General features: G+C 56.2%; 1 protein-coding gene across 4 annotated transcripts in view; it reads right to left on the bottom strand.

Annotated features, from left to right (window-relative positions):
* Positions 1 to 17,990, bottom strand: part of LOC108545928 (protein bric-a-brac 2) — a 153,930-nt gene that overhangs the window by 127,139 nt on the left and 8,801 nt on the right. The window lies entirely within an intron of this gene.

The raw sequence follows: 17,990 nt of genomic DNA, 5'->3' as shown, positions 1-17,990 counted from the left end.
AGAGAAAGAGAGAGAGAGCGGAGGATCCGGGCGTGACTTTCCGATTTCGCGGATCTACCGCGGCGGATCGGGGAGAGATTGGCGATCGTTCTCGGGGAACGCGCGAGAAAGCGGAGAACCCGGTCGAGGGGTATCGGTTCGGTTTCGAATAGGCGAAGGAATCGTTTTACGGGCGACAAAGGTCGCGAGAGAGCGGCACAAGCGTGACCGAGGCTGCAAGCCCTGTGTGCGCGCGCCTAAGCAACGCGAAAAGAACGCGATCGCGTGGAGGGAGCGGGACACGCGTGGAAAAGCGAGATAGCCGCCGCGATATACGAGGTTTCGCCGCTTAAATACCCGCGCCAGCGTTGCTTTTCCACCGAGCGAGCGTACTCGTCGAAAACTTTAATCGCTCTCGCGAGATTTACCGCCAATCCACCGGACGAGCTCCGAATTATCCTCGTACCGGTGTCTCTTCGTTTTCTCTTCTCTTCTCTTCTCTTCTCTTCGGCTCCGAACGGATCGCCGTCGTAAACCGCCGGATCGATCTAGACGCGTGCATCGGTTCCTTCTTTTTTTAAATACGTCCATACTACCCGCAACAGTCCCGAGGACGATCTCGCTTTGATCTCTCGCGTGGCCGCGCGACGCGTTCGTCCCGCGGCGAGCGAGACGTCCTTCCTCTCGGAGTCCGTCCGTGCGCGCTTTATCGAAAAATCGTGACACGATGACCCTATTGTCCCGAGGGAAAGGGCCAATTACACCGGCGAACCTCGGTCGAGCGAAAGACGCGAGAGCGCGGCGCGTGTGCCTGTGCCTAGAATGGCAAAAAGCCACGCGAAAGAGGTCGCCGATGACGTCTCGCCGGGGAAAGACGGATACGAGGCAAAGCTGAATTTCTCTCCATTAAATGACCGTTATGCCGGCAAGTTAATTACAATGAATTACGCGTAGCAGCGCGCGCGCGTGCACGTGCGCTATGCAACCTCTCGGTTGCGCACGCCCGTCGAGTATCGCCACGGTTCCCTATCTACCTTCCACCGATATCGCGATACGCCGGTCTCGATTCGATACCGTAAACGGATAAAGAATCGATCGCTCGTTTATCGCATCGTCGCCGGTAAACCCGGAACTGGTCGTTCGTTGAACCGGATCGATCGAACCGATTCGTAACCGCGCGTTCCCGCTAAACTTCCACGACGTCCACCGACCGAATTTTCTTCCTCTCTTCCTTCTCGCGGAGCCGAGCAATATCGCGTACGTCCGTATCGTCCGATCGAACCCGCGCGTGTCGCTTATCTCCGCGATATCTGGAATTAAAGCGATCGGTGGAGGATCGGCGGAGGATCGGTGGAGGATCGGGATAGCCGGAGTCGTGGATCGGTCGGTAGTATCGCGTATCAGGGTCGAACGGAGGGACGTCTGGTCGCGATTGTTATTTTTGACAGGAACGCGATGTATCTCGTTGGAGACGAGGGCCGGTTAATTTATTCCACGTACGTAACCGGGACGGTTCGCTGGACGATTTAATAACGATCGAACGAGAGCGGGCAAGCGTGCCACCGGTGTGGCTGCTGGCTCGCATCGACGACGACCATCCTTGGTCGATCATTCGGCTCTCTCGAGTAATTTTCATCGGGGAAAAAGTGTGCGAGCCGCGAGTGGCAGGAGGGGCGACACGGGCCGGTGGGAGCGTGACGCGCGGAGAATGGCAGAGCGACATGCGCGTTTTAGCGCGCGAAACAATATTTACAAAATGATGCGACCGCAGTCATCGCGGTGCTCGCATCGCGGGTAAATACACGAAGGGGAAACGGTAAACAGAGCGAAAATTAAAATAACAAAGTCGGTCGGCGAAATCGCGCGAGGCAAGTTGCAGCCCGGTAAGCGACATCTAAATATCGCACGATCGACCAACCACCACGACGACATCACTACCACCGTCACCACCACCACCACCTCCACCACCATCACCATCACCACCACCATCGGCACCATCAGCCTTCCTTCGCGAACGCCAGTTACTCTTGCGCGAATCGCCGCTAAAATCGTAGGCGATTCGCGTGCTCGCGAGACCGGCACACGACGCGACCGTAAACGCTCGGAGCGGAATCGTTGATTTCCGCTCGGCGAGTGGAACGCGGCGCGGTGCAACTCGCGACGCGCCTCGCCCCGCGGTTCGACACCACCGGCGACGGCGACCGCCGCGGCGGCCAAGGAACCAGAGAGAGCGGCGAGGAGCCGCGCGCGACCACTGACTCCAGCCAACAACGGACCAACCGTGCGGCAATTTCTCGCCGAGATAAACCGTTTTGCTTATCGCGCTCACTCGCCTCAATTGCGCAACCGCTTCGATTATTTAAACAACAATAATAATCGTAATAACGCGTACCGCGGTCTCACTGGTTTCGCTCGTGTGTTATTCTTGCTGGCTACGCGTGTCGTGGAAAAAAAAAAAAAAAAATAAAAAAATATAGAGAAAAAATATAAAAGAGGGAGAAAAAGAAATACGCGATCGCCGTTGTAAATTCCGATGAATATTATCGACTCGTACTCGTACGAAATATACGACGCGCAGGCACGGGACAAGCAACGTCGCCGGCGAACTGTGCCACTGTGTAAACACATTTCCATCGTTATCGCGCACTTACGTTTCGCGTTATCGCGCGCTTTTCAATTTTTTTTTTTTTTTTCCCTCTTCGCTTTAATCGTCTATCGCTCAGCCTCTTCTATTGTTTTTACGCGGATGCGGGATACGCTTGAGAAATCGCCGTCGAAATTAGACGCTTTGGGTTCGCGTTAGGTTCCCCGCGGCTGGATCGGCCACACGCGGAGAGAAAGAGAATGCGTGGGAGCGTGAGAGAGACGAGGAGACGGGCGTGGTGGCAGGGTTCGCGATGGAAACGAGGACGGTTCGCAAAAAATATCGTTTCGCTAGGTCGCGATAAAGCCGAATTTATCTGTTCAGGATGAATAACGTTGACGGATGTTCCGGGGTTTGTCGGGGTTCGCATGCACCCCTAAGTGACCGCGCCGCCGGCATATTATTCGCTTTACCGTACCGTGCATATTCCGCGTAACGCGGTCTATAACCGCAGTCATGGAAAAACACGCACACGCGAAGGATAATTACGCGTTAATAGCTCTTAATTTATGAAATAATTTATTATATAACGCGGGACGCGGCCGCGGCCGCGGCGACGAGGAGAGGCGAGGAGTGACGCGGAGGCCGGGGGAGGAGAGGAGAACGAAACGGCGAGTGCGGAGCGCGGAGTGCGCGGAAAGCGGAGAACGCGCGCGAACGACGGAATGGAACGGAACGCAACGGAATGCAACGGAACGAGAGAGGAGAGGAGACGAGACGAGACGACGCGCGACGAAGAGGGACAGCGATACGGGACACTTTGTCGCTTCGCGGGGATTTCGCTTGCACGAGTTTGGGACAGTCGTCGAGAGAATCCTCGTCGAGAGAATCCTCGTCGAAAGGGAGGACCGACTGTTTACTCGATCGATCGATGGATCGATCGAGGAGAAGGCGCGAGAAGATTTACTCGCGTTTCGAATTCGCAGTGTTTCCCTAACCTAACCCAAAAACCATTGCGTGGACCGCGGATAAGGGAGAAATAACGGATTATCGCCTCGCGACGAATCCGAACGCCGACTCTCTCTCTCTCTCTCTCTCTCTCCCTCTCTCGCCCCCTCGTGCAACGGTAGAAACGGATCGTGCATCCGCGTAATAAAATTGGTACTGTTACGAATAACACGCGCATTATGTCCAAAGTTTTACGGACGTACCGCTCGCGCGCTACGGTTACGAAGGTTACCGTATTATTGCAGCCTTCGCAATCCGCATTGTTGGCTCTCCGCTTTTAATACTCTTTATTGTCTCTTTTATAACCAGAATGACGCGCTTCTTTCAGCGCCGGATAAATTACACGCGGCATTGTACCTCTAATTTTAGAGGGAACGGGAAGGGATACCTCTCGGACGCGCTCGTGTCGTTTCACGAGTTTCGCTCGCGATACGCTTCCACCTCCGCTCCGTTCTCCATTCAATTCTACCTTGATGCGCGGCTATAGGCACTGCGGCCGCTGAATAAATAAACGCCGATGGTCGATAACATTTTTTTTTACATCGCGCGCGCGTTCTTCGTCCGAGTCACCGTTCCCTCATTCTCCTTTCCATTCCTTCTCCTCCACGATCGCCGATTCCGTCCACGCTTTGACCGGATCGGACGGCCACACGCGGAGAGCACCAGGACGTATTCATTCTCCTTTCCATTCCTTCTCCTCCACGATCGCCGATTCCGTCCACGCTTTGACCGGATCGGTCGGCCACACGCGGAGAGCACCAGGACGTATCGAGAAAACGAGAAAACGAGAAAACGAGAAAACGCTGCAATTACGCAACCGTTGCAAAGATGAGCGCGCGCGCGCGCAGTCGTCACTCGAGGATGCGATATTGTGCAAAACATAACGTATTCAGCGTGAGCGCTAAGTAACGTTAAGTGGGTCGAATTTACTCTGCGCCTTATTATTTCTACTTTATATGCCAGCAGCTTGGCTCGGTGTGTGCGTAGCTCGCGAGCCGCGCGTGTTCGAGCCGTGCGTGCGCGGTAGGATGTGACTTATTGCCGCGAATCTAGGTTATGTTATTCGCGATGGTAGGAAGTATCTCGACGCGTACGCGCGACACCAACGGCTTCGTTCAATCCTCCTCGACCTTCGTTTCGTCGCCGAACGATCACCGTCGCGTTCCAGTTACTACCCTCCCTCCAGAACCGGCCACCGTTCTCCACCTGTTCCCGAACGGGGCGCGTGCACGCCTTCGTTCCCTTGGCGAACGCGCGCGTCGCGTCGACGGCTCGCGATCGTCGTTGCTCGAGATCCTTGAGAACGCCGGCCCAAGAAGAAAATCGATGCAACAAAGACTACGACGACCAGCGACTGGCAACGGAGTAGCGTCGGTGGTCACGAAGGATCGATCTGTCAGTCTCAGCGAGCGAGTAAGCGAGCGAGCGAGCGGGCGAGCGAAACGGCTAGCTGTAGGTACTTATCTACGTATAAAGCGGCACGGTGAAATCTGCATATAATATTGATGCAATTTGCCATTAGAATAGCGACGGCACGGTCTAGGATGTGAGCTCCATTCTGTATGCGGCGGCTGAATGGACCGGTTCAATTAGAGAATCATAAGTTGCCGTGATGGGGCCATCCTGCAGATATTACCTTCGTACGGCCCTGAACCGATACGCGTCGTTTTTATTATCCTCGAGTATCGGTCTCGATGAAATACAATCGACGATTACGTAAACCAGAAAAATCGATAGGTACACTCTCTCTCGTTCGCGTAAAATTCAATTTTTATTAATTACGCGAAATTGAACGCATTTAAATTACATAATGCGAGCTTTCGCGTTTCCATGGACCTTAATCGCTGCTTTACCACCCTCTGCTACTCTCTTTCAGCCCTCATCCTCGCGCCCTTCTCCACCCCACGCGCCTCGCTTTGCCTCGCCGCTGTCTCGGCCCGCTCGCTCCATTCGTCCACCGGACCTCCGCGACCATATACCTATACACCGCACAGGTGTAGCGCACGCTACGCCGAGGTGAAAGCTTTTCTTTCCTCCGTCATCGCGCGCGAGCGCGCGCTACCCCTACGCGATCGTGCTACGGATACGACGACCGAGCCAACAAACTCGAGATCCTTTCTTCCTTTTCCGCTCGACGAGAACCGAGCACTAAAACTCGATCGTAGTCGACGACGATCCCCAGTACGACGACCGAGCCAACAAACTCGAGATCCTTTCTTCCTTTTCCGCTCGACGAGAACCGAGCACGTAGTCGACGACGATCCCCAGTGTCCCGAGGGCGGCACGACGCGCGTGACACGTGGCGCGCACGCGCGCGCGAGTTCGCGGGACGCGATGCGCTTTTACGCGTGTAGGCTACGCGATCGTACGATCGTAATAGGATTTATAATCGCGCGCGGAGACGCGAGCTCGTGCAACGGCGATGTTAGACGACCCACGTTGTGTCACGACGACTCGCATTATACGGCATTATATGCATATTACGATAATAATAACGACAGCGACGACATCGCTCGCTACGCCGCCGACGAAGACGACGCCGACCCTCGCTACGGTAATGAATTTCATTATCGCCATCGTCTTCTCTCGCTCTCTCTCTCCCTCTCTCTCTCTCCCTCCCCCCGCTTCGTAGCACGAGCGTGTACACACGCGTTCTCTTCGCTGCTGCTTTCGTCGATATCCGCGCGACTGTCTCGATCACGTTTTCGCGTTCGTCGACGATATCGGTGAGACGGCAACGGGGTTAGTCGAGAATCAGGGTGGACTATACGACGAAGCATCGGTGGTCGGCAAACGCGACGAATGCCAGATGCGTCTTTGCAGAGACTACCGCGTAAGATTCTAATTGCCGCGGTTATCGCGTTTGCCACTTTAACCCCTATAACGATTCGCGATCGCGCGCGCGTACGATCGTATCTCGTCCCGCGGACTAAAAACCCTTCCTCGACGACGACGACGACGACGACGCGATACGATGGGATACGCGACGAGCACCGAGCCGGGAGAGAAAAAAAAAGGGGCTCGGGATAAATCCGGAGACGGATCGATTCGTCCCTCGCGTTCTCCTCCTACACGCCGCGAGTCGAGGAGCAACGAGACGACGATTTCTCGCATTACTCGTAACTCGTTCCATTTAGTCCATTAAACGCGCAGCGCAACGTCATAATTTATTCCCCACCTTGTAATTCGAGTGCAAATTCGTTCGAGAGCGTATTACAATACGGTGCTCTCTCGGCCGAAGACATAAAATCCGTGTCCTCCTATAAATGGAACAGCGGCGGTTAACGGCGTAAAATTGTCGGCGCGGTACACGCTCACGGATGCGTCCAACATGGACGAGGACGAAAACGGGGACGAAAACGAAGGAGACGATGACAACGACGCCGTAACGTCCACCCTGCCGCCACCCTCCCGTCTGCCCAAGGTCTAACGAGGTCCGATATAAATAACGCGACTGTCGTTAGGATCGTTTGAAAAGTTGCGCGACAGAGGTGGACTGTACCGCCTCGGCGGGGGATCCCGGTCGTCGCTAGTCTCGATCCGCGCGCGTATATACCGTCCGCTCACCGGAATCGCCTCGATCCAGAGATCTACGCGTGTGGCGCTCGCGGCCGAGCGTACCGTCGCGACGATTTCGTCGCTAACCCACCGACGGATTACGCCGACGAGAGATCCGTGGTTCGTCTCGGATCGCCTAGGATCGATCGACGGGGGGGCAGCAGGCACGAACGCGATCGACGGAAAGCGGGACGAATCGGGAGAGGACGATGCAACAAGACCGTGACCAGGGTTAACGGCGAAATGGAATATTTAAAAGCTGCGTGAAATCGATACGGCGTAAAGCAAAAGTCCAACGTCCCGCCCTGTCCCGCCCTGCTCCGCCCCGCCCCGCCCGTCATCTGTCACGAGTTTTTCAACGTTATTAGATCGCGGTAATTTACGTCATAGACGTATAAGGGGACAGAGTCGTTGGAGCGGCGAAAAAAATGGGAAAAGAAATACGCGATCGTCGACCGAGCTAACGACGTGTGCCACACGCTTCTGCGCGATATTTCATTACCGTTAACGAGTATGTTTTCAAAGCGAGGAGGACGGATAATTGATATTTTGATACGCGAAATTTCATCGAACCGAGCGAATACGGCGAGACTCGGGCAAATTCGTGCCCGACGCTCAAATTCCATTTCTTCTAATCTCGTATATATTTTTCAGCAGCGAATAAAACGTCTGGACGCTGGATGAAAAGTGGAGCGAGTGGACCGACCGGGTCGAAATGGTGCCCGGGTGTAACGGACTCTCGCCACGCGTCGATATCCAAGAGTCGGCGACCACCGGCCGCGTTCGCGATAACGAGGCGCGATCCACGACGATCTATCGCGCCGAGACGCGGTCGCTTTCGCGCATCCAAGGACACGGAGGAATCGCGGAACCGGCGAAAGTAACGCGTGTCACCGAGTTGCGATAGTAGCTGCGGCAGCAACAGCAGCAGTAGTAGTAGTAGTAGTAGTAGTATTACGTTAAAATAGAACGGTACGCGAGCGTAACGAACGACTACGACGAAAGCCGCGGAGCACGCGCGTATTTACGCTCTCGTTCGTCTCGCATTATATTTATCCGCGGACAACCGACCCGTATCTCGCGTCGAAGGTCGTTCCTCTTCTCCTCCGCCGCCATCCACGCGTATCCCCGTGCTCCGTTTTCGAGTTTCGCCTGGACGATCGACGAGGTAAGAATGCAGACGTCGGGCGGCGTCGCGGCCGCGTTTTCCCCGATGCGGAAGAGGCTTTTGCACGGGTGCGCGCCGAGCATACCGGTGGACGCGATGGTGGTGGTGATGGTGGTGGTGGTGGTGGTGGCCTCGTGTTCTTCCCGAAAGCGCAGCCCCGACCGTTTGTAGCGAGCTAAGCAAACGAGGAGCTCCCTGCATTCTTTACGGCAGACAGGCGCTTCTCGAGAGCGCCACTTTGCCGTCTTTCTCTCTTCCTCCCCCGTCTCAGCCCCGTCTCACCCTCGTTCGTTCTTTCCCGCTCTCGAGATGACACGTCGTTGCGTTTGTACAAGTCGGCGCGCGTAGTGGTGCGAGTGGCCGCGCGTCGGCGATAACACCCGACCCTTTGTCGAGCCCTTGCGCCTCGACCCCGGCGCGCTACATGCGGCCGAGCGCGCGCGCGCTCCTTTCGCGCCTCTTCTATTTTCCTCCGCCGACTACGCTTCGCTCTGCTCCGCTCTGCTCCGCTCTGCTTCGCGAAATCGGCGACCAACGGAAACGGGACGATTCGAGTTATCCGCTTCGGGGATATTTCACGCGATTATCGAGGGAAAAACGAGAGGAGAAAAAGGGGGAAAGATGCTCGGGTGGCCAAAGAAGACGGTGAAAGCTCGAACCGAGGCGAGAACGAGGGTGCGAGTAGCAGGTGGCGAGCGTTAAAGTAAGAAAAAGGAAGAAAAAGGAAGAAAAAGGAAGAAAAAGAAAAAAAAGAGAAGAAAAGAAGGAAGAAGGCAAAGAAGAAAAAGGCAGGGCTCGCGGGGCGAGAGTTACTCGGTGTTGCACGATTTAAACGGTCGGCCGGACGGTAAGCGATCCGAGAACAAGACGGGCGAGAGAGCCCTCGTCGAATCGCTGGTAGGAACAATTTCCGGCATTGTCGCGAGCGAAACAAAGTTTCAATTACGCTCTAGCATCGCCCAGTTGCCTCTTTTTACTTCGACTCTCGACTCTTTCGCGAGTTTTCTCCGTCGCATCCGCAATCGAGCCACCGCGGACTTCCGTCTTCCTTTCTCCTCCTTTTCCCCTCCTCTTTCCCACCCGCGTGCTGCCCTTTGCCTTTCTCTCGGAGCGCCGCGCGCGCGGTTCGCAGTCGCCGCGCGTTTCCCTCTCGCCGGCAAAGTCGGAAGGAAAGACGCGAAACGGGCCGCGAGGAAAGAGATCGAGCTAGTCGTCGTCGTCGGCGTCGTTGGCGTCGTGGTGGTGGTGGCGGTGATGGTGGTGGTGGCGGTGCTGGTGGTGGTGGTGGTGGAGAGAGAAAGAGAGAAAAGGCGACAAGGACGACGGACGTGCCGAGAGTAAACGCTCGACGAAACGTTTTCCGAGCGGTTTGTTACGAGAGCGTGCGCGCGCGCGGCAAAAGTCCCACGCGGACTTCGGCGTCAATTATATCCGCGGAATAACTTAACGGTCCCTTAGAAACGCGTTGAATGGTCTATTCAGTGGTTCGTTGAAGGTTCTCGAGCGTTATATAATAAAGAGCGTGTTCCGTACGGACATGACGTAAGTTGGAGAGCCGGTCGCGGTTCGAGGGTGCGGACTCGTTCTCGTACGCTCGAACGCGGGCCCAAGACGCGCCAACGACTTTCCTTCTCGAACCAGACGAACCAGACGAACCAGACCAAACGTACCTACGGCGTATACGCGTTCCGCCGACGAATAGAAAGGAGAATCCAAGGAAACGGAAGCCGAGGAAGCGGAAAGAGAGGGGCAAGTGGCGATTCGGATTGGCGATCGTGGCGATCCGTGTAAAGAGAGCTATGGCAGTGGCACTCGAGCGATCGGAAACGATCGTTTCGCGATCTCCGTTCTCGGTAGATACACGCGCTTCTCGCGCGGCCGATCGCGAAGAGAGGAAAAAGAGGCGGAGCGGCGTAGGAATTCCTGGAACGGTCGTTCGGACGAAGGAAAAAAATAACGAAACATAAAAGCGCGCGTAAAACGCTCTCTCGCCGGTTCACGATAATTCGGCCAGCGAAACGATATCGTTTTTATCGCCCGTGCCTGGCTACGATAATAATATTTATTTCCGCGGCGCGTTAATTTTTCCGGAACACGTCGACGAGTCGGAGAAACGGCACCCGAGCCTCCGACGTCCCCGAACCACGCCGTCGCCGATATCCTCTGACGATTTCCGTTCCGACCGCGAACGCAGCGGACATCGAAAGGGAAGGACGAAAGGACGAGGACGCGCGCGAGAGAAAAAAAAAGGGGGGGGGGGGAACGGGAGACGGAGAAGAAGAAACGAGAGAGGCTGGACGAGAGGCAGACGAGGCAGAAAAGGCGAAAAAGCGATAGCGGGAACGCGCGGAGTATTCCGAGCGTATATGCTTTCCTGGGTTTCCACGAGCGAAGAATATGACGGCGGTGACGTCAGTCTGAATATTTGAAGGGGGCGAGACTTCAAAAGAACACGTGTTACGGTGCTAGGACGCCGTTTAAATAATGCAAAGTCAACTTACTCTCCTCTCGTCCCACTCTGCGCGTCTTTCTTTCTCTCCGTGTCTTTCATTGCCTTCTCCTTTTGCTCGTTGCCCTTTTCCCTCGCGCTCTCTTTCTCTCCTTTTCCCCCCTTTCTCGCTTTCTCCTCGCTCGTCTTCGTTTTCGTCTTCGTCTTCGTCTCCGTCGCGACGCCGTCACCGTCGCACCGTCGGTCCTACCCCGGTTCTACACCCTAGCTAGTAGCTGGTCCCCGTGCCACTCACCGCTCCCATTCTCTCCTTCTTTCTCCACTATGTCTCGACGCGACCATTCGTCGCCATCTCTCTCTCTCCTTCTCCTGATTCTGCCTCTACTTCTCCATCTCCTTCGTTTCTTTCTCCTTCTCTCGCGACGCGCTCTCCGACACTCGAGACACGAGAGTCCGAACTTCGTAACGATCGATGTGCCACCCTGCCGTATGTACCGAGCGCGATGAAACGTTAATGCAGCGAGGATCGCCCGTTCGTGCCAGGAATTTTGGATTTCCCTCCGAGTCGCGCGCGTCGTCGATCGCCCGGCGATCCGTGGCCACCACCGTTACGAATTAACGCCATCCAACTTTCCTCCCTCGCTTCTCCTTTTTCACGGTTAAGCCTCCTTCTCCTCTCCTCCTCGTCGTCGTTTCCAGCCAAAACGACCAGCAAAGATTTCCAATCCGATTAACCGGTGTTTCCCGTTCCTCGGCATCCACTACGCGTTCTCCTACACCCCTACCCGAACGCGTGGTAATTCCGTCAAGGAAATCCCGACGGGTATGCAACAACGACGAGACGGTAACAGAGAGAGAGAGAGAGGAAAACGAGGTGGTAAAACGGCGAGGGAAGCAAAAAGTCGAGTACAAGGATAGTAAGTCCACGAACGGAGCGTGTTTCGACGAATTTCCGGGTCACCGATCCCCGTACACCTGGATCAGGAAAAAAACGGCGAAGAAACGCGGAGAAGAGAGATAAAGAAGAAGAAGAAGAAGAAGAAGAAGAAGAGTTAGCGGCGAAAGAGAAAGAAGAATTAGATGGCGAAGCGGCGAGAGGCGATCGGCGAGGAGGAGGGGGCAGGTGCGGTACCGGGTGGCGCGGAGGAGACGGGAGAGGGAGGGATCGTCGAGGAAAAGGTATGGAATGGGATGGAATGGGATGGAATGGGATGGGATGGGATGGGATGGGGTAGAGAGAGCGCGGTGGGACGAGGTGGGGTGCGGTGGGGTGTCGGAGGAGAAGGAGGAGCAGGAGGAGGAGGAGACGATGAATGAGTCGTGTGTGCAGTCGATGCGATGCACGTGCAGGTGCATCGAGAGTGGGGCGGCAGGAATTCGCGCTGTCGCACCCGCGCATTTACCCCACCCCCGCGTCGCAGGGCGCAGGATTATGGAACCACCCCTGTGTACGAGGCCCTCTGTTTTTAGTCCCGGTTTTTTTCACCGATTGGCCACCCGTCGTGCAGCCGGCGGTGCGCCGTTCGTGGACCGAATTCGCGTGGGCGTTCGTTCGCCGCTCGAAACCATTCCGTTCGGTTCCCACGCGCGCGGACGATTTGCCAACCAACGAGGAACTCGGCCGCGTTCCTCGAGGCTGCTGCTGTTGCTGCCGCTGCCGCTACCGCTGCTGCCACTGCCGTTGCTGCCGCTGCCGCCGCCACCGCCGCCGCCGCCGCCGTTCCTGTCACCGTTCGCGAGACAAAAGATGCGCGTCCGATTATCGATCACCCGGTCAGAAATCATGCCGGCGATATTAAACTTCTAAATTACCCTTTCACCCCGATCCCTCCCTCGCGCTGGCTCTCTTCGCGTCCCACTCGCGTTCCCCGCTCCATGCACGCACACACACACACACATACATATGCGCGCGCGCGCGCGTTATGACTCGACGACAAACGACGCGCGCGTTTCGCGATCGCGAAATCTCGTTAATTCTCTATCACGGTGTGCGTGCGTGTCCGATTCGCGCGCGTCCTCGATATTAAAATTTTCCGCTCCCGCGCGTTCGTTCCCGCGGCCGCGTTTTGTCCGGCACTGGAAAGGCGCGAGAAAGAGCTGGAGAGAGAGAGAGAGATCGATCCGGAAGATGAAACTCTTCTCTCCGGTCGGCAAAGAGTCGCGAGTACCTTTGCCTTCTCCCCCGTGGGTGAGGAGCTCGCGTGCCACGCGACCGTGTCAACCGTGTAACTCGTCGTACGTGGGTTTTACACGTGTACTTGCACGTTTTACGCGCTACGTGGTAAAGGCGCGTCAACGCCACGGCGACGCTTTATGCTCGACGACCGAATACATTAACCTCCTGCACCGCCGCCGTCGCGCAGCGTCGTCACACACACACACACGCGTGCACACATACGCACGCACGAACGCACAGATGTCACACCGGTGTATCGCGTATCTTCTCTCTTTCGCCTCGTCCTCTTCCTCTCTAGATCCTCCTTACCCCGGATCGCGCTCCTTGCCGTTACTCCCGTTGCTACTACTATCGCTACTACCGCTGCTTTCGACATCGCCATCGACGACGTCACCGTCGTCTATCTCCTTCCTCTCTTCCTTTCCCGTTCCACCGTCGAGACATCCCGCGAAGAGAAGAGGCTAACGATCCTTCCGACTCGTCGATTCGAGGATCGTCCTTTCGCGCGCGTATCGTCGCCGTCTTTGATATCGCGAGAGCCGAATAAAACTTACGCTTGGCCGCAGAGCCGCGACGCCTGGAAGATCGCGTGGAGGACGGGGAGGAATGTACCGGTCGCGAGAATCGAAAACGCGTTTCGCGAAACGTTTTTACACGGAAGAAGTTTTCGCGCAATTACGAGCGACTCCCGACGCCTTTCTGCCCCTTTCATCGCCTCTCGCTCGCACCCGCGCAGCAGCTTCCTTCCAGTCGCTTCGTCTAGTCTCGCCACCCTCTACCCTCGCCCGATGTCTCATCCTTCGTCGTTCTCTCCCCCGCGCGGCCCGTTACTACTACTACTACCGCTACTATTGCTGCTACTACTACCACTACCACCGTCACCACTACCGCGTTAACAACGTGCCAGTCGGTTCCTCGCCCCGCCGCCACTCCGCCGGCACCGTCTTTTTGCGCCTTCTTCCTTCTACGCGCTCCTCTTTTACCTACCCCTTACCGCCTTGCTTCTTTCTTACCCCGATGGTCCTGCGCTTCTCCGCTCCGCCGGCTCACACTCGCGAACCTACTTTGCCTCGTACTTTATCCGTTTTTCACCCCCTCGCTCGCAGCCTTGGTTCGACCCGCTCTCATCCTCTCCCGACCACCCCTTCGCGGTTCCCACCTTTGCTTACCCTGTATATCCTCATCCTCCTTCAACGGCGCGCACGTCATTCCGCATTATTTTCATTTTATCGTCGGCAATCTTGGTTAATGCAATACTCTCCATCGTCCTCGGAACCCTTTTTTATTTCGTAGTTGAATATTCTATCGCGTTACGGTGACGCTCGTGGAAAGTCAGCCGGAGGGGGGTGGAAGGAAGCGTCGCGTCGCGCTGCTCGGATCGCGTCTCGAGGGAATTTCCAGTTCGACCTTGTCGTTGTCGTCGTCGTCGTCGTCGACGGCCACACGGCATTTCCCGTCGCTTTTCCCGACGCTTTCCGATCCACGCAAACACGCTCAGCCGTGATTCGCAATCGCGCGCGCGCGTCCCAAGGAAAAAGAGCGGGAAGTTCGACAATGGCACGCGCTTTCGACGAATCGTCCCAAGGGATACCCGTGGATTTTCCGTCGCGATCGACGATCGGTCACGAACCCCCTAGCCGGCGTGTTTCCGCCGCGAGCTCGTGTCCCGTTCACTCGATTCCCGCGAGTCACCGCACCGCGTGTACTCGGCCAAGACGTTGCTCGTATCGATCGTCGGATTAATTCCTAGTCCAGACAATGGGCCGCCATCTCTCCCGTTCTAGCCGATACGACGGACGCGAGAGGCGTTGTTTCGTTCATGCTCAACTACCTCTCTGTCCGATTTCCCTCCAAGAGACCACCACCACCACCACCACCGCCGCCACTACCGCTAGCAGCGTGTTTCTTCGCGACGAGAGGACGGAACGGGAGCGCGAACGGAAAGCGACAGGTGCGAGAACTCGAGAGGACGGGCTACTACTCGACGGATGACGGCGATCGACGGGCGCGTGGTTTTCTCCGGCGAGACGCAATCTCGACGGTACAATGGAACATAGAATTTTTAACGGCCGGATAGGAATACGAAACGAGGCGCGAGACAATGGGTTTCTCGGGGCCGATTCGCCTTTATCTCGAGCCGCTATTTTCTCGCGACTCGACTAATCTAGCTTCCGCGAAGAAACTCCCTTGCATCGCTTCCCGTGCTTCCTCTTCGTCCCGTCATCGTTATTATTATTATCCTAGTTGTTATTATTTTTCTTTGGACCTTGGAAATCGAGTCCTCGCACCGGAATTATGCCGTCGAATCGAAACGCGAATCGCGTACTCGAAGAAAGCTCGCGGACGCTCGAAATCGGCTCGCCGTCGAATCGCGCTTTCGTTCGGAAAAGGGTGCGGCGATCGCTTAAATCGGATCGAATGAATCATATTCGCTAGAAGTATCGCGACGTGAGTCATCGACGTAAATGAGATTATATTCTACCTCCTAATAGTAACGCTCGGCATTAACCGACCCGCCGTTCCGACAAACAAATTTGAGCGCGTGACTCAGCCAGCTCGTATCGTATGTAATATGTATACAAATATACGCGCGTAAGCGGTTCGTGCTCGTTTCCCGAAACTCTTTGATCGGTTCGCGAGAGGAAGCTCGATCGTAGCACGACGTTCTTTCTCGCTGCACTCGTCTCTCCTTTTTCCCCGATCTTTCTCCGTTTTCGTTTCTCGTAGTCGGTTTCGCGATTTTTACGGGAAAAAATAAGAGTAAGGAAGAGAAAGAGTGAGTGACAGAGAGTGTGAGAGAGAGAGAGAGAGAGAGAGAGAGAAAAGAAAGAAAGGGAAATAAAGGAGAAAGAGAAAGAAGCGTACGCAGCGGCAATCCCGAGTACCGTTCTGGCGGAGTCGACGCGTAGCGAGATTCGAGAAAGCGGATTTAAACGCGACTCGGCGATTCAACGTTCGAGGCATTGAAACGTAAAACAAGCGGTAGGATGCGCGACGCCGGCAGAGGAGGGAGGAAAAACTCGACGAAACGTCCCTCGCCTTTCGCGTCAGAATTAAACGGGCGTCATCGCCGCGTGTCTTATTTCTATAGGTCGCGCGTGCCTATTATACGCGATCGAGGGTTTTTTTTCGGTTCGACGTCGACGGCGGTGAAAACTCGGATGTGCAGCAACGAACAGCGCGATCGTTTTATTGGCTAGAGAGGAGGATAGGACGAACGGAACGGGACGGGACGGGACGGGACGGGAAGAGAGGAGGACGCGCGGAAACCGGGGGAGAGAGAGCGAGAGAGAGAGAGAGAGAGAGAGAGGGAGGGAGGGAGAGAGAATGTAATCGAATATCCTAGAATTTAATTCTATCGGTTCGTCCCGCGCGTTCGACTTTCATATCGCGCTTTTTTGCGACAGTCATTAAATCTAATTTATCGCGACGCCCGTGTCGCGTTTCAGGGATGTGTGTACCGGCCGAAACGAGGGAGGCCGGATTTCCACGATTCGATTCGAATCGAAAGACCCTCTCTCTCTCTCTTTCTCGCTCTCGCCGTCCCTCGCACCTCCACCGGACCGCCGCCGACCCGATCCGATCCGATCCGTTCTCTTTCGCGAAACGCCTCGCGCGACCAGCTTTTCGCATCCCCGGTGTCGACAGCCGCGCGTATCCGCGTCCGTCGTTTGTCTCGATCCCTCCGACAATTTCGATCGGCGGCGAGCCGTTAAAAGCCCGGGGTCGAAAAACGCTTCGGCCTCGACGTCGTGCACCCGCGCCGATCGCGAGTAACCTACGCGCGTCGGTGTGTATGCACGGCGCGGTGAATAGCAGAGGAAAATAGAAAAAAGAGGAAAAGGAAAAGGGTGGAAAAAAGTCGGAAAGACGACGCGCACGATCGATCGATGATCGAGCGAAACGAGGAACCATAGCGGCGGGAGTGTCGTTGCCGGTACGCGGCAGATAACGACGAGAGGTTATAAATCTCCTTCCGGTCGGAATCGGGAGCGAAGCAATCTGCGGAATGGTCCGGTCATCCGTCCATCAAGTCACGCGTACCGCGACGTACAGTCTACGTATTAATATATCTGCGGGCCGGAGCAGAGATTCGCGCGCGCACGCCACGCAGGCACACACACGCGTACACGCACGCTCGTATTCGCGCGAATCGGCCAGGGACGCGCGTCGCCACCACCGCCACCACCGCCACCACCGCCACCACCGCCGTCGCCGCCGCCGCCGTCGCCGCCACCGGCACCGTCATCACCACCGACATACCGCCGCCGCCACCGCCATCGCCGCCGCTGCTAAAGCGCGTTGCGGCTCTATCGTGTATCGTGTATCGTGTATCGTGTATCGTGCATCGTGTATCGCGTATGCCGTAGAATGTATGGTGGCCGATACGTATATCGTATGGTGCACGGTGCACGATGTACGGTGTACGGTGTATGGTGTACGGTGCGTGGCGCGCGGTGTGTGCATCGCGCCGTACGCCAGCCGCGATGCCCGATGCGCGATGCACGAACCGCGATGCACGATGCACGATGCGCGGGACGCGACGCTCCCGCTTCGTCTCTTCTCTTCTCCTTCCTTCTCCTCCACCTCCTCCACCTCCTCCACCTCGCGCTCGCTCTCTACCGCTCCAGCCCGTTCCGTGTATTTATGCGCGTTTCGATGGGAAAAGGCAGCGCGCAACTCGGACGCGACGCAAGATAATTTCTGATTTACCGCGGCTTCGTGGGAGCTGTCGCCCGCCGTACACGGCGCGCCCGGATCCATCCCGCGTCGCATTTTCAAAATGGAAACGTTCGTTCCTACCCTCCTCGCCCTTTCCACCCTCTTCCGTGCCCCTTCGTCATTGCCCTAGACCCTCCTCCACCGCCCTGCACTCGGTACCTGCGCCTCTACCTGCGCCTCTACCTGTACCTCTACCTGATCGTTTATCGCCGTCAGCCAAAGCCAACGCAACGTCCTCGACCGTTGCTTTTCCCGATTTTTCCACGAATCGGATAGACTCGCGGCTACGAAGATCGCGCCAGATTTCTACGCGGGTCCGACGAGACACCGTGGGACGACACTGTGG

This window comes from Eufriesea mexicana, unplaced genomic scaffold (genome assembly GCF_001483705.2).
Source record: "Eufriesea mexicana isolate 0111107269 unplaced genomic scaffold, ASM148370v2 scaffold572, whole genome shotgun sequence".
Lineage (NCBI taxonomy): Eukaryota > Metazoa > Arthropoda > Insecta > Hymenoptera > Apidae > Eufriesea > Eufriesea mexicana.
Note: the sequence above shows the minus strand (reverse complement) of the source record. Positions and strands in the feature narration are given on the sequence as shown.